This window comes from Taudactylus pleione, unplaced genomic scaffold (genome assembly GCF_031769625.1).
Source record: "Taudactylus pleione unplaced genomic scaffold, aTauple2 ptg000517l, whole genome shotgun sequence".
In the NCBI taxonomy this organism is placed as follows: domain Eukaryota; kingdom Metazoa; phylum Chordata; class Amphibia; order Anura; family Myobatrachidae; genus Taudactylus; species Taudactylus pleione.
The window spans coordinates 4615432-4633457 of record NW_028284919.1 but is presented as its reverse complement, the minus strand read 5'-3'; positions in this window follow the sequence as shown (position 1 = coordinate 4633457).

Here is an 18026-nt window from a genome sequence, read left to right as displayed (position 1 = left end):
CTCTAATGCCCCTTTGTGCCCCTTTGATCCCTCTAATGCCCCTTCATGTGCCAGTCCAGATCTCCTTCATGCCCTTTGTGTGTCAGCGCAGAGCCCAATCATGTTTCTTTATGTGCCAGCCCAGACCCCCCTCATGCCCCTTTATTAGACTCAGAGCCCCTTGTGCCCCTTATATGCCAGCCTAGAGTCCCCTATGTCTCCTTTTTATGCCAGCTGAGTCTGCTCATACTTCCTTATGCACCAGCGCAGAGCCCACTCATGCCCATTTATGTGCCTCAGAAACTTCTCCCCCTTTGTGTCAGACCAGATTCCCCTCATGCCCCTTCATGTGCTATCCTAGATCCCCCTCTTTTACCTTTATGAGATATTTAAGATCCTACTCATGCCCCTTTATGTGCCAGCCGAGGCTATATGTCACTTTGCCTATTGAGTGTCCAGAGAAGTACTCAGGACAACAGAGCACCTTCTGTGAGTTGTCCATCAGGCTTAGTTCAGAAGCACTCTCCATGCTGTCTGAGTCATTGGAAGGCTTACATAGGTGCTGGGGCCAGGACCTGTGCTAAGGGCAAGTGATAGATGGGCAGTAGGCATGCTGCAGTCAGAGTTGGGGATGGGAGATACGGCTGCACGTGGGGAATGCTGGTTGGTGGTGCTGTGGTTCTGGGTGCAGGATTGATTCGTGCACTGTAGCAGCTGCACCCCCTGCACCAATGGCAGCTACACCTTTGGGTGTTGGATAGAGGTGGAGCGGGGAGGGCAGGAGGGAGTGTTTACAGAGATGATGGGGGCAAGAGTGGTTTAAGGCTTTGTACATGAAGGTGAGTAATTTACACTAGTTTCTAAGCTGGGTAGGGAGCCAGTGAGGTTGCAGAGGGGTAAGGCAGATGCTGTAGGGTGTGAGTGGAAATCAGATGCACAGCAGTGTTAAGAATATATTGAAGTGGGGAGATGTGAGAAAGGGGAGGATGGTTACAGTAGTCTAAGCTGGAAATTATGAGAATGTGTATGACAGTTTTGGTGGCATCGGGGATAAGGCAGGCAGGGATGCGGAGAGGGGTGGCGGCAGGCACTATCTGTGCCCAGGCTTGCAGGGGCCCAGGTCTGCCACCTGCCCCCTCCTGTACCTGTTATGGGCAGCAGTCTGTGTCTCCACAGCCCAGCACACACTGCTTTCTGCTGGGCTGCAGTGGGACCAGGGAGGCTTCTGGTGCTGATCAGCAGCAGTCTCTCCTGGATTGGGGGAGGTGGCTCCTCCCTACCCCCTGGATTTGCCCATGGCTGAGGAGCAAACAGCACCCTCCTATGGAGCTATTGATAATTTACTTTTTGTAAGGAGGCGTGGCCACATCTCCCAAAAGTACCAGGGCATGCCACAGCTCTCTACGGCCCTGAAGGTAGGGCCAGAATCTGGTGAGAATTCTGGTGTAAAAAGCGTCAAGATTGAGAGATGGCCTGAATGTGGTAAGTGAAGGAGAGAGCAGAGTCAAGGATGACACCAATGGCCGACTTTTCAGCTAGCACTCTGAGTGGAATGGGTATGAAGTGCCGGCGACTGAATAGCTGCCAGTTCATATCTCAAAGCTGGAAGCCCCAAGGATGAAGATGCCAACAGGGGTGGTAAGTATGCTAACCCTACCCTTTCCCCCTTCTGACACATCCACGGGGCTGACACCTCCCTCTAACCCTCCCTTGGTGCCTAACCCTAACCTTCACCCGGTGGTGCTAAAACCCTAATCTCCCCCGGGAGTGCCTAAGCCTAACCCCCCTCCCCATAGTCTAGCCCTCCCGGGGGGTGCCTGACCCTAATCTTCCCCTGGGGCCCCTAAAACTAACCCCCTTGCAGCTTACAGGGTCCCACTTACCTTCATTCGGGATGCCAGCTGTCGGGATTTCATCGTCGGGCTAAAGATAGGCATTCTGACGTTGGGATTCTGATGGCCGACATCCTGGCTGCCAATAAATTAACTACATCCCCTCTGAATGGGAGTGTGGATGCCTGCTATTTATGTGGTGCACCATCATGCCAACTACTGACCCCTTAGTGCTGCACTAACCTTTTAGTACTCCAAGGCATACAAGAAGCGTTCATTCATTTTCTTCCATATGACAGTACATCCCAAAGGCTAATGAGCCCAGGGCGGTGGTCCTCTTACTGCATATGAACACAGGCGGTCACCCAATTTCCTCCTACTATAATCAACCACTGCTAGACAGAGCAATGTTAAGATCCGATTGGGTTCTAGACAATATACCAGTTTGGAGCTCCTTTCCTCCATTCCACAATTTTCTCTTTATATTTCCCCTATATTTTATTTCCTTTTTCTGTGTTATATTATTACAAGTTGAATCTAAAACTTTTTTTGTTGTATTGATACAGCATCAGTTATCTGGGGCTGTACCTGCTTGTTGTCAGGGTTTGGTTATATGGAATACCCGTGTCCATGTTAATTGAAAGGGGGAAGTAAAAAAGTGGCAATTAAAAGAGCTAGGAGTAGATTTATTAGATGTCGATAAAATCTATCAAAGTCGATGTTGTGTTTCTGGGGTTAAATCACACATTTACTAACAGATAATTTTTTATTTGTTTTTTAAGTATTAGTAAATGTGTGGTTTAGCCCCAGAAACACTTTTTGTACCTCATCCAGCTACCATAGGGCCCGATTCAGAGTTGTACGCTAATCGCATCGCCACTACGTGCAAAGATGCAAAATGATGCTAATGCCAAATGAGGTGTCTTGTGTAAATAGACGCCTCTTGTCGGATTATGTGATCCACTGCTGCGTCCGAGGACGCAGCGTCAGATCAACTGCGTGAATATCTGCCATCTGAGTAACCCTCGGGTTACTCAGGATGGCTGTAAAATTCACGCCACTGGCGCCATTGATGCTGCATCAGAAGATGCAGACACTGACCTTGGCATACCCAGAAAACTGGGCCTACACTCCCTTGTTTTCTGGGACACATTGGCCATCACCGCCCCTTCCTTGCCCTTAAACAGTTGCAGCATGTCAATCATGCTGCAGCTTAGGGGCACTGTGACCGCTGAGACACAGACAACGATCGGCATAATACAGATCCTGCACCAATTGGCCACCATCTGATGGAGTACAACTCTAAATCAGGCCGATAGTACACATGAGTGACCTAAGGTCAGGCATGTGCAGTAACACTGCTGGGACAAGACGCAGCAGTTTAAACTTTTGTCACTGGTATTAGTGGTAAAAGTAAATGTTTTTTTAGGGGTCTTAATATTTGCTAGGGCAGCAGCTTTCACAAGTGTTGTGAAGTGTTTGTAGTAAAGAAACAACCACTGCAGGCTTTTGTGATCTGCTGCTGTAGCCGAAGACACAGCATTGGATCATATGCGTGAACATCAGTCACCCTCAGGTTACTCAGGATGGCTGCTGTTTTCATGCTGCTTGGGCCAGTGAAACTGCGTCTTAAAATACAGACCCTTGCCTTGGGATGCCTACTAAACGGTGCTGATACATCCTTGCTTTGTAGAATGTTACATATCGCTGCCACCTCCCCGCCGGCAAGCGGCTGCAAACTGTCACTCACCTGATATCTGCAGCCGCACTGCGCCCGACGAGGCAGGACCCGATCTGCATATGCTCAGTACTAGTCCTGCGCATGCGTAAACAATCGAGTTTATGTACATTTCTGAATTAGGCCCTTTGTGTGCTACTACCTCACCTGCTCTGTTCGCCAAAATCAACCACCACATCAGAGGTAACGGATTTCAGCTCTTCTCCATTTTTGGAGCAGAGCTGCGTTGTGGCGAAGACACATAGAGTACCGATCCAAAAAGAAAGCACAGCAGTGGCTCAGAGGCTCTATTTTACATGTCGCAGCTGCAAATTTGTATGCAGATGCTATGTGAAAATATGCAAATGTTGCAGCCACTGGGAGATGTATTGAGATGCCCATCTGTGGCTTTGCATATCCAAGCACCTACTTAAAATGTTGCAGCATCTGCATACAAAAACGCAGCATCGTTCGCAGATCATTCGATTATCACCACAGTCCTGAGTGAGTCTATAGTCCCACAGAATGGCAGTGGGAATTGAGTCACCGGAGCCATATTCCTTGTGTACGAGATCGCAGTCACAGGGTGTGACATGTCCCCGAAACAGTCACAACACACCTGCATTCTTTGCTGCCAATATCTGTTACCTTCCTCAAATGGTCCCTGAGTGTCAATCACACTGCAAATTAATAGTCACTGTGAGCGACTATAGTAATTGTTAGAAATTATGTGTGTGCAGGTGTTGATACTGCAGAGTTATGTAGACATACACCAGTGGATGACTCAAACTATGAACAGCCCAGTTACTTAACAAGTAGTGTTGGTTTATTGAAAGATAGTAGATACAGCCATACTCACTGTTACATGCACACTGGTAATGGAGCACAGAGAGGTTCTATACAAACCGCCAATCGGTGAGTGTATACTGCTTGCGGGTATTGGTGTAGGATGCTGGAACAGTGTTATATGGAGATATTAACCAGGTCTCTCATAGGAGCTAGGTAGGAGACTTCTGTCTCCCACCATGTCACTATACACAGTGCACAATAAAAACAAGATGGTCCCTGCACATGCTCAGTAGTGATATCTCTGCTGCCATCTTGGAACAGGGCATGAAACCTCCCTGGAGAAACAGGAAGACTGGAGTTTGCACAGTAGCACACTCTTTTGTCAACAGTAATGATCCTTGACACATGCACATTGCATGTGTCAAGGATCTATCCGTCTATATTATTCACTTTCTAGATATGTAATCCTGGAGATCTATGTTTATTTGCAGTACTACAGAACCCTTTTTTGCAGTATACAAATAAAATATAATAATACAGATTGAGTCTCCCATATCCAAATATTACGAAATGTGGAACATTCTGAAATATGGAATTATTTTGGCATGACTGAGATAATGAAACCTTTTGATTTTTGATGGTTCAATGTACACAAACTTTGTCTAAAGCACAAATTATTAAAAATATTGTATAAAATTACCTTCAGGTTGTGTGTGTAAGGTGTATATGAATTAAACATACCTGAATTTCATTTCTGTACACAAACTTTGCTTGAGCCACAAAATTATTGAAAATATTGTATAAAATGACCTGCAGACTGTGTGTATAAGGTGTATATAACACATAAATGCATTCTGTGTGTATATTTGGGTCCCATTCCCAAGATATTTCATTATGGTATGCAAATATTCCAAAATCCAGAATATTCCATTATTCAAAATTCCCCTGGTCCCAAGCATTTTGGATATGGGAGACTCAACCTGTAATATAATATAGATTGGAAAATACCAAGATGTCTGAGATAAAAAGTTGTAACCTTGGCTAAAGAAATTTTTTGTAGATTCACAGTTTGTTTCTTTGTCAGTGATCCTATTTACATACACTACATTGTCTTTTTGTATGAAAAAAGCTGATATGTCCAGCTGATACACCTTTCACACAGAAAATAACAAAAAACCTGGCTTTTATCTGGCATTTCAAGCACAGGTTTTTTGCTGATCCCACTTTGTTCTCCCTTTCACACAGAAAAGCAAATTACCGGGTAAAGCACTTTAATACCCCTTTTACACCGGAGCTAAAACCCAGGTTTTTGAAGGGTTAACCCGGGCAGCTCCCTAGTGTAAAAGGGGAGAGGGTTGGATCGCCGGGTCGAGTGACCCGGCAATCCAACCCAGGTAACTAGCAGGGTTTAACACGGGCGTAGCCCATGAAACCCTGCTGTGAGAACAGCGCACTCCAGGACACGATGACCTGGAGTGCGCTGCTAGCCGTCCGATTGGTCCGGCTTCACTGGCGCTTGGAGATGATGTCATCTCCAAGCGACCACTTTCACTCTAGAAAAGCCGGGTCTATGCAGACCCGACTCCAGTGTGTGCGGCGCTGACTCGGTAATATCCTGAGTCGGCGCCGGCAAAATTCCGGGTCTGATTCGGATAGGAACTTTGTTCCAACTCCGGGTCAGACCTGGAATTTAGGTGGAAAAGGGGTATAATTTGCTGATCAACACAGGTATTTTTGTATTTTGTGTGAATGGGTCAACCTGGGTCGAATTTGCTGGGTCTCCCACCCTGGTAAAAAACAGGGTCGAAGTCCCGGGAATTACAATATTTCCCGGGTTGACCCTTTCACACATAAATAAAACCTGTTTTGTTCAGCAAATTACCGGGTAAAAGTGCTTTACCCAGTAATTTGCTTTTCTATGTGAAAGGAGTATAAAATTACTTTCAGACAGAAAAAGGCAAAAAACCCGGCTTTTACCTGGCATTTGCATGCCGGGTTGTTTTGCCGTTCCCTGCCTGTACCCCTCTTCAGACAGAAGAGCAAATTACCGGGTCATACAGTTCTACCCAGTAATTTGCTGATTAAATCAGGTATTTCTGCTGTATGAAAGGGTCAACTGGGTCTGAATTCCCGGGTCTCAGACCCTGGTAAATTCCTTGATCGAAGTCCCGGGAATTTTCGACCCAGGTTGACCCTTTCAGACGGAAAGAAAACCCACGTTGATTAACAAATTACCGGGTAGAAATGTATGACCCGGTAATTTGGTTTTCTGTCTGAAAGGGGTATAAGTGAAGATGTTCACTTATACCCCTATGATGTGGAAACCTTTAAATATGTGTTTTGCAATGTTTAGCAGTCCTTTATAATACCTCTTTTCCACCAAAAACCCAGGTCCGACCTGGGTTTTTGGACATGGTTCCAACCCTGGTCAGACCCAGGTCAGACCCATTTATACCCCTTTTACACCAGAGCAAAAACCTGGGTTTTTGCTGGGTCTACCCAGGTCGCAGCTCAGTGTAAATGGGTCCCTGAAAAATAACCTGGGTCAAGTGACCCTGCAATCCAACCCAGGTAGCTACCAGGGTTGGACCCAGGATGGACCCGGGTAATGGTGCAGTGTAAACGGTGCAACCCGGGTTATCTGACCTGGATCATGCCTAAAATGAGCTGATTGGTGGCTGTGGAGCAGTCACCTCCCACTTTTAATGACCTCACAGGTTTAGCAGGGCAGACCTGAGTTCAGTGTGAACAGGGCTGACCTGGGAGTAACCCAGATGAAAGGTGCAGTGTAAATGGGTCTGACCAGGGTTGGAACCATGTCCAAAAACCCAGGTCGGACCTGGGTTTTTGGTGGAAAAGAGGTATAACACTGCACCTTTGATCTGGGTTACTCCCAGGTCAGCCCTGTTCACACTGAACTCAGGTCTGTCCTGCTAAACCTGTGAGGTCATAAAAAGTGGGAGGTGAATGCTCGACAACTGGGTAGACCCAGCAAAAACCCAGGTTTTTGCTCTGGTGTAAAAGGGGTATAAGTCAGTGCTTAAGGTATGTGATCAGTGGTTGCTGTTTTCTTTTAAGGTATAACAGCTGTTTGGTCTCAGCAGTTTAATTATAGAGTTGTGTCTGTTCAGGTGTTATAATATCTTACTGATATCTTTTTTCTCTGTTCCACAAATAGGTTGGTATTGAGCCATATGTATATTTCTCACGTAAAACACATATCATTCATCGGTGTTACTTTGATCATTTCAGTACCTTCCACATATTATACACACATAGAGGTTTATTTAATACATAATTTTTTCTTTAACAGCAGTGAAAAAAATACAACTAAAGTAATTTAGAACCACAAACTATGCAGTAATGTGATACAGGGTGTTTCACTCGCTGTTGGTCCCAAAGTTTTTCTGATAACTTTTAAAGTAATTGACGTAATTTTGTGAAAATTTGTCACAGACATACCTCAGCATCCAGGCCAGCTGTTCACGCATGCGCGAAGTGAAGGCCAGCTGTTCACCACCCACAGTCCAAAACTGGGGAGCCACACCAACTGTCAGTGAGGATATAACCAGTGAGGATGGCAGTTGGTGTAATTCCATTATTTGAATTTTGGACTGCACTGCAGCCTCACCTCTGGAGCCGCCGTAGATATTCCTGCTTCTGACAGTGGTGCTGTGAACTGAGGCGTCCACATTCATCGTGTCTGTGTGTTACGTGCCAATATGAACCTTTATCAACTCCGTTTTCCAGTATGTCTGGACAATAAATACGCGTTGTTCGGCTGTATACTGGTTCATAACGGCACGTAAGACACAGACACGAGGTGGGGTTGTGTGAAATATAATTACTAAATTCTGTCAATTACTAGTTATAAGAAAAACTTGGGGCCAATAGCAAAACACAGTGTATATTTTCTTGGGAGCAAGTAAGACTTATCATTCCTCTTGGGGCTGATGCCAAGTTGAACGTACATCTGTTCGGTGAGTGCATGTCTGTGCAACTGCGGGCAATGCAGGTTGGGGCAGAGGCAAAAAAAATACCAGTGTATCCTATGCACCTAGTATGAAATAGGTGCAAGTGAGTAAAACAAGCGTATACATAGGAGACAGGCATATTGCTCTACATACAGGGAGGTTCAGAGGTGGATGCTACTGAAACATCTGGAGTAAGTGTCCAATGTTTTACTTCTGCACATCCTTCCGAGAAGCACTGCGCATGTGTCTCAATCGTTACTGCCAGGAGAGTAACCGCAAAGAGCTGCCACGGGCCAGGTTACTGGGGGAAGGGGGGGAGGCATTGTCAAATCCGAGGGGAACGTGGCCATGCCCCCTCAAGAGAAAAGATGCCTGCATGGGGGTTTAGTAGCCGGCGGCCACACAGGGCGACATTTGTAGTAGCACTGCAAAGAGAGACATTGTGGGCCTGATTTAGACCCGCTCGCAAGCGCTGAGCGCTCGCAAGTGGGTCGATGGTGGGTCGACGAGACCCTACCGCAGGGTCTCGTCGCAAGCCCGATGGTCGCGATGGTCTTGACCATCGCGACCATCATCATGGATGCTCGCATAAGCTGTGGGTGGTAACCCACAGCTATGCGAGCGTCCAAGAGGCCGCTCCAAGTTTAGGTAGGAGGGCCCTGATTCAGAGCGAGCGCTCTGGTCAGAGCGTCCGGCTCTGAATCAGGCCCTGTGCTCCTTAGCAGCTGACCCAGGCCCATAGTGGGTCCCTGCTGGGCCCCTCTTCAAGCCTGTGCCCAGGTAATTAGTACCCGCTTCTCTCCCTCTCGGCACCCCTGTATAGACCAAAGGACATTCTTTTAATGCAATGTCCAATTGTGTGGATGATGGATTTGCCGATAGTGCATCTTTGTACGCACTTTGGTTGATTCGCACTGCGGCCGGTGGCTATCTCAAAAGCATGCCAATCGGCTGTGGCATTACCATAAAGATGCAGTAGCTGCTTCCACCTCCGAATCAGGCCACTAGTGTATAACAAGGAGCACATTCACCAAGTGTCTTTATTTTAGTTTCTGGTACTATCCCTGCAAGAACGTTCTGTGCTCCCTTTTGCGTCTCAGCAAGAAGTACATGGTGGAATAAATAAAAGAACTTATTTCAAATTTATCTTAAAGCTTCTTTTATTCACATAGTTCCTAAAATGTTTCTCTGAAATTGGTCTAAATTATATTCTCTTTTATTCATGACTGTGAGAGAACATTGCTACAGTCTTTAATACATGTGGCACTTTTATTAGAATAGTTAAAGTTGCCTCGAAATGCACTTTCCCATGGAGGAAGGTATAAAGTAGGGGTGAGCGGGTTCGGATTTCTGAACCGAACCCCCCCGAGCCCCGCCGATCCGAGTCAGGCTCGACTTTTCCCGCCTGACTCGGATCTGAAATCGAGGCAAAACGTCATCATCCCGCCTTCCGGGTCTCGCGGGTTTTGGATCCTATATAAGGTACCCGCGTCGGCGCCATTTTCTCACTCGGCTGTGGACAGTGAAGAGGGAGGGAGGGAGGGTGGGAGTTAGGGCTGGCTGGGCTGTGTAGTGTAGTGTAGTGCAGAGTAGTGTTGTGCTGTGCTGTGCTGTGCTGCTGTTGTCCATAGGGGCTGTGTCCACTACTTCAAAGTCCATAGGGGCTGGCTGTGTTGTGCTGTGCTGCTGTTGTCCATAGGGGCTGTGTCCACTACTTCAAAGTCCATAGTGGCTGGCTGGACTGTGTTGTGCAGTCAGTTGTCCATAGGGGCTGTGTCCACTCCAAAGTCCTGTGCAGTGTCCCAGTCCTAAAGGGGTGCTGTAGTGTTGTCCAGGGGGTGCTCTGTCCGTCAGGGGTGCTCCCCCCAAGTGCTAAAAAAAAAAATATTTTTTCTGTGTTTGTGAATTGTGTGCACTGTGGGTGCACGTGCATCAACAAAGGAGCAGCGCCAAGCGTGCGCCTGTGTCCCATTAGTAAAGGGCCGGCTGGCTTGTCCGTTAAAGGTGCTGTAACCCCCAAAGTACACTCCAAACAAAAAAAATATATATTTTCTGTGTTTGTGAATTGTGTGCGCAGTAGCCGCATGTGCATCAACAAAGTAGTGCCAAGCGTGCGCCTGTGTCATAAGTAAAGGGCTGGCTGGCTTGACCGTTAAAGGGTGCTGTAACCCCCAAAGTACACTCCAAACCAAATAAAGAAATATTTTCTGTTTGTGAATTGTGTGCGCAGTAGCCGCACGTGCATCAACAAAGTAGTGCCAAGCGTGCGCCTGTGTCATAAGTAAAGGGCCAGCTGGCTTGACCGTTAAAGGGTGCTGTAACCCCCAAAGTACACTCCAAACCAAATAAAAAAATATTTTCTGTGTTTGTGAATTGTGTGCGCAGTAGCCGCACGTGCATCAACAAAGTAGTGCCAAGCGTGCGCCTGTGTCCCATAAATAAAGGGCCGGCTGAATTGACTGCTAAAGGGTGCTGTAACCCCCAAAGGGCACTCCAAACAAAATAAAAATATATATTTTTTTGTGTTTATGAATTGTGTGCGCAGTAGCCGCACGTGCATCAACAAAGTAGTGCCAAGCGTGCGCCTGTGTCCCATAAATAAAGGGCCGGCTGGATTGACCGCTAAAGGGTGCTGTAACCCCCAAAGGGCACTCCAAACAAAATAAAAAAATGTTTTCTGTGTTTGTGAATTGTGTGCACTGTGGCTGCACGTGCATCAACAAAGGAGCAGCACCAAGCGTGCGCCTGTGTCCCATAAGAAAAGGGCCGGCTGGCTCATTTCTTAAAGGGTGGTGTAACCCACAAAGTGCACTACTCTCCAGCAAAAATAAAAAAATATTTTCTGCGTTTGTGTGCGCCTTAGCCGCACGTATATATCAATATAACTTAAATGGAGGACCAAACTTTCTCTGATAAAAATAAAATAGGGAAAGATCAAGAACCACTTCCTCCTAGTGCTGTCGTTGCTGCTGGGAGTTGTTCATCATCCCAGAGAAGAAGTAGGAACACCACTACTTTTACTAAACAATTGACCCTCCAACAGTCCCTAGCGAGGAGGATGAAGTACGACAGCAGTCATCCTGAAGCAAAACGTATAACTGAGGCCTTGACTGCTATGTTGGTGTTAGACGTGCGTCCGGTATCCGCCATTAGTGCAGTGGGATTTAGACAATTGATGGAGGTAGTGTGTCCCCGGTTCCAAATCCCGTCTAGATTCCACCTGCATCCTCAAAGCAGCAGCGACAAGCGTGCGTCTGTCTGTTAAAGGGTGGTGTAACCCTCAAAGTGCACTCCACAAACAATAAAAAAATTCTTCTTTTTTTTTCTGTCTTTATGAAATGTGTGGGCTGTAGCCGCACCTGCATCCTTAAAGCAGCAGCGACAAGCGTGCATCTGTCTGTTAAAGGGTGGTGTAACCCTCAAAGTGCACTCCACAAACAATAAAAAATTCTTTTTTTTTCTGTGTTTGTGAATTGTGTGGGCTGTAGCCGCACCAGCATCCTCAAAGCAGCAGCGACAAGCGTGCGTCTGTCTGTTAAAGGGTGGTGTTACCCCCAAAGTGCGCTCCAACAAAATAAAATAATCTTTTTTTCTGTGTTTGTGTGTGAAATGTATGCGCAGTAGCCGCACCTGCATCCTCAAAGCAGCAGCGACAAGCGTGCGTCTGTCTGTTAAAGGGTGGTGTAACCCTCAAAGTGCGCTCCACAAAAAATAAAAATATTCTTCTTTTTTTTCTGTCTTTGTGAATTGTGTGGGCTGTAGCCGCACCTGCATCCTCAAAGCAGCAGCGACAAGCATGCGTCTGTCTGTTAAAGGATTACATCGGTGACAGCATCCAAGTAGGCATGTCAGACAGTCCGTACCTGTACTGGCAGGAAAAAGAGGCAAATTGGAGGTCCCTGTAGAAACTGGCTCTATTTTACCTGAGTTGCCCCCCCTCCAGTGTGTACTCCGAAAGAGTGTTTAGTGCAGCCGGGAACCTTGTCAGCGAAAGGCGTAGGCGGTTGCTTCCACAAAATGTGGAGAAGATGATGTTCATAAAATGAATTATCAACTCTTCCAGGGAGACCAGCCTCCAGAACGTACAGAGGGACCTGTGGTTGTGGATTCCAGCGGGGATGAATTAATACTCTGTGAGGATGAGGATGTACACAACACTGAAGAGGGTGAGGAATCGGTGGATGAGGAGGAGGGCCAGATTAATTGCCAGCTTGTTTTGTGGGGGCCCAAACGAACCAATCATTTCAGCCACAGTCGTGTGGCAGACCCTGGCGCTGAAATGTTTGGTTTGTTAAAGTGTGCATGTCCTGTTTATACAACATAAGGGTGGCTGGGAGGGACAATTCCATCTTGCACCTCTTTTTTTTCTTTGAATTATGTACTGTTTGGGGCCTAGTTTTTCAAACTACCATCCTGTCTGCCACTGCAGTGTCACTCCTAGATGGACCACGTGTTTGTACCGCCCACTCGTATCTCTTAGCATAGTCATCCAGCTTTTGGATATAAAAACACTATTGTGAGGTGTTCAGAATAGACTGGAAATGAGTGGAAATTAAGGTTATTGAGGTTAATAATAGCATAGGAGCAGAAAAACACACAAATTCTGTGATTTTAGCTGTTTTTATGCTTTTTAAAAAAAAAAATACAGATCCAAAACACAAAACCCAGAACCCAAAACACGGAAGGGTGGTTTTGGCAAAACCAATCCAGATCCAAAACACGAAGAAAGATCCAGATCCAAAACCAAAACACAAAACACGAAAAGTGGCCGGTGCACACCCCTAGTATAAAGCTGTCCCTTTGAAAGTATACACCAATGCCTGGTTTTCAACACGTCTTGGACATGTTAAACCCAAACCTTTTTTGCAAGAGAAAAATCTGCTTCCTACTTAAAAGGGAATGCCCCATAAATGTTCCATCTCCACCCCATTTAATAATCACATCCCACAAAAAGAAATGGAGTTTTGCATGTGGAAGCATAACCGGGGCATTTTCAAGCACCTAACCTAAATCTATATGCGCTGCAAATAATCAGATGTATTTGTGCCAAAACTGGCACAGGCGGCACTTGCAATACTAGGGGTGCAATTTTGTACTTTTGTAAATTTTGTAAATTTGCTCTATTTATGATCAGATTATTTAAGCTTTAATTATATTTATAATATGTATAAAAATATAAAAAATTATCTTCTGGAAACCTCTACAAGGAGGGTATAGCTTATAGTAGTAATATTAAGAATAAGGTGGTAGGGGGTAATGCTTTACTCATACTTGCCAACTTTTGAAAACTAGTTTCAGGGAGATTATATTTGTCAGAAGAATGCGTTGCGTGGTGCGCCATTGAGGGGACGTGTCATGCTCCGCCCCACATGCGTATCTAGCTCCACCTATGGGTATTTATATTTCCACTCAGGGGCGTGTCCTGTATTGGTAGGTAAAAACTGTAGTACTAAGAGCAGCTGGGCAGGGTAAAGGAGTATGAGGGGCAGTAGAATGCTGGTAGCTGATCATAGTAGTATTGTGGTGTAATAGTTTAACATGGGCACCAGCAAGGTGATAATTCTAGTGCCAGCAATGACTCTTGCAGGGTGAGGTGATCCCTGACATTGCTTGGGAGGGGGGCATAGGCAGATGCGGACTTAGACCTCATGGGGCCCTAAGCAAGACATCGATTTGGGGCCCCCCTTCCTTAAACAATCCTGAACACCATATTTACATTCCCTATTTATTCCCCTTACATTATTTGTAATTTTTCCTTCTTATATTCAACTTTTTAAAACATTAAACGTTAAGGTGTCCACACACATAGCGATATTTTACCCGATCTGGCCGATTCCGATGCATTGGAACGACAGATCGTGTAAAATATGCCAAAATCGTGAGTCCCCACTCACGATCACGATGCGATACGCGTCCCCGCAGGTCACACATCGCATCGTCAGATCTGACAATCTAGGATACAATACACAGTGAAAAGCCTGCAAGCAGGAGAGATCATTTGAAGATTGGACACCAATTTATGTGCATATCGTGTGCAGATCGTGTGCAGAGCTGGCAGGGAGAGTTTCAAGGGAAATCGTACATAAATCGTACACATTGGCTGATCGTTTGCACATCTGTATGTGTGTGGACATCCTTAGGGGTGCCGTAAAAAAATGCTGATACTCTAGGGTGCCGTGATTCAAAAAAAAAATATGGGCACTGCCTGATAGTTAAAATCTGAGTGCTGGCTGCAGGGACAGAGGGCCTGATTCATAGATGGACAGAATAGCAGAGCCGCACACAAGCAGCTGTGCAATTCCGTCCATCTCAGATGCAAATACAGCAGGAGGCGTCTGTAGGAAACAGGCAACTCCTGCTGCATCTGTGATCCCAGCTCTGCGACCAAGGTCACAAACTGGCGCCACCATCACAATCATTGGACTCACAAATGGAGGACTGCGCATGTGCAGTTCTTTAATACTTGGAGATGAGCATTAAACATCCCCCCATAGAAACCTATGGGGGAAGCGGCTGCAAGAGGGAATGGAGGGATTGCAGCAGGTATCGGAGATATCTGCCTCGGCCCCTCTGTGATACATCTGGGGGAAACTTAATATTTGCGGTTAACACCCGAAAACTGGTGTTTTCGGGGGTTAAGCCACAAATATACAATGATAATTGGGCCCCGATGTGACACTATATTGCTGCCTGAATAGAACTACTGTATATTCATAAAAGGCACAGCAGAGGCATAGACAATTGACAAATTCTACTGATAATGTAAAGATACAGGGGTAAGTAATATTAAATACCAATGGCATATTCGTTAGTATCACTATGATACTAAACAAGATATCCCACTGGTTTAATATGGATTGTTGTTAAATTGAGCCCTTATTGCATGTCCTGGCTTCACACTAAAAGGTAAATCCCTTTTGTTAGTATAATGGAGGTAGTCATCAATCAATAAAAGCAGGGGAAGAGAAGAGGATGGAAAGTAGAAGGGGTGTGATGAAGGAGGTGAGAGGGCAGGTCTTAGGTCAGTAACCGTCATATATACACAGCCAGCAGCTTATCACTACCTTTCACAGAGATAAATGCCTTTGTGTAGCTTTCCCTGCAGCAGAGATATAAATATAACAGAGCAGCGACATAGCTAGCTACACACTCCTATACAGCTACATATACGTGTGGGGAAGCAGGTCATATGGTAATGGTACTCCTTTTGTACATGGCGGCAGAGCAATAAATCCTCTCTTTTACTATGACAGTGCACAGTCAGAAGTACATCAAGTACATCAAGCATACTCAGATTTACATAGTAAAGCCCTAATCCCAGTGAGCACAGGAAAAGGCAAGTAGTGTAGTTCAGTCACACAGTGCAGTAAGGCAGCATGGAGGAAGGAGAGGGACATGCTTGCTGTGCAAAGGAAGGGGAGTATCCAGGACACTGTCTGTCTCTCACCGTGCGGGAGCTAATGAATGCACTACAGGGAGCACGCCATGCCTCCCTGCTCTAACTGGGTATGAAGTAGGGGTGTGCACTGGCCACTTTTCGTGTTTTGGTTTTGGATCTGGATCTTTCTTCGTGTTTTGGATCTGGATTGGTTTTGCCAAAACCACCCTTCCGTGTTCTGGGTTTTGTGTTTTGGATCTGTATTTTTTTTTAAAAAAGCATAAAAACAGCTAAAATCACAGAATGTGTTGGTTTTTCTGCTCCTATGCTATTATTAACCTCAATAACCTTAATTTCCACTAATTTCCAGTCTATTCTGAACACCTCACACCTCACAATAGTGTTTTTATGTCCAAAAGGTTGCACCGAGGTAGCTGGATGACTATGCTAAGCGACACGAGTGGGAGGCACAAACACGTGACCCATCTAGGAGTGACACTGCAGTGGCAGACAGGATGGTAGTTTGAAAAACTAGGCCCCAAACTGTACATAATGCAAAGAAAAAAAAGAGGTGCAAGATGGAATTGTCCTTGGGCCCTCCCACCCACCCTTATGTTATATAAACAGGACATGCACACTTTAACAAACCAATCATTTCAGCGCCAGGGTCTGCCACACAACTGTGGCTGAAATGATTGGTTCGTTTGGGCCCCCACAAAACAAGCTGGCAATTAATCTGTCCCTGCACAAACTGGCTCTATGGAGGCAAGATGTCGTCCACATCCTCCTCAGCCACCGATTCCTCACCCTCTTCAGTGTTGTGTACATCCTCATCCTCACAGAGTATTAACTCGTCCCCACTGGAATCCACCACCACAGATCCCTCTTTACGTTCTGGAGGATGGTCTCCCTGGAAGAGTTGATAATTAATTTTTATGAACATCATCTTCTCCACATTTTGTGGAAACAACCTCCTACGCCTTTCGCTGACAAGGTTCCCGGCTGCACTAAACACTCTTTCGGAGTACACACTGGAGGGGGGGCAACTCAGGTAAAATAGAGCCAGTTTGTACAGGGGCCTCCAAATTGCCTCTTTTTCCTGCCAGTACAGGTATGGACTGTCTGACATGCCTACTTGGATGCTGTCACCGATGTAATCCTCCACCATTCTGTCAATGGTGACAGTATCATATGTAGTGACAGTAGACATGTCAGAAATTGTTGCCAGGTCCTTCAGTCCGGACAAGATGTCCAAACTTGGTCCTGCCTGCCCTGCATCACCGCCAGTGGGTTGCTTAGGATACCTAAGTTTTTTCCTGGCAGCCCCAGTTGTGGGAGAAAATGAGGAAGGAGCTGTTGACGTGTCATGTTCTGCTTCAGCTGACAGTGTTTTCATCAGCAGGTCTTTGCACCACTGCAGGCTTGTGTCGGCCGGAAAGAGAGACACCACATAGGCTTTAAACCTAGGATCGAGCACGGTGGCCAAAATGTAGTGGTCTGATTTCAACAGATTGACCACCCTGGAATCCTGGCAAAGCGAATGAAGGGCTTCATCCACAAGTCCCACATGCCGAGCGGAATCGCTCCGTCTTAGCTCCTCCTTCACTTTCTCCAGCTGCTTCTGCAAAAGCCTGATGAGGGGAATGACCTGACTCAAGCTGGCAGTGTCTGAACTGACTTCACGTGTGGCAAGTTCGAAGGGCTGGAGAACCTTGCACAACACGGAAATCATTCTCCACTGCGCTTGAGTCAGGTGCATACCCCCTCCTTTGCCTATGTCATAGGTGGATGTATAGGCTTGAATGGCCTTTTGTTGCTCCTCCATCCTCTGAAGCATATAGAGGGTTGTATTCCACCGCGTCACAACCTCTTGCTTCAGGTGATGGCGGGGCAGGTTCAAGAGTGTTTGCTGGTGCTCCAGTCTTCGGCACGCAGTCGCTGAATGGCGAAAGTTGCCAGAAATTTTTCGGGCCACCCAAAGCGTCTCCTGCACGCCCCTGTCGCTTTTCAGAAAATTCTGCACCACCAAGTTTATTGTGTGAGCAAAACATGGGACGTGCTGGAATTTGCCCAGATGTAATGCCCGCACAATATTGGTGGCGTTGTCAGATATCACAAATCCTCAGGAGAGTTTAAGTGGGGTAAGCCACTGGGCGATGATTTCCCTCAGTTTCTCTAAGAGGTTGTCGGCGGTGTGCCTCTTACTGAAACCGGTGATACACAGTGTAGCCTGCCTTGGAACAAGCTGGCCTTTCTGAGATGCTGCTACTGGTGATGCTGCTGCTGTTGCTGCGTAAAGTGATAAATCTACCCAGTGGGCTGTCACAGTCATATAGTCCTTAGTCTGCCCTGTTCCA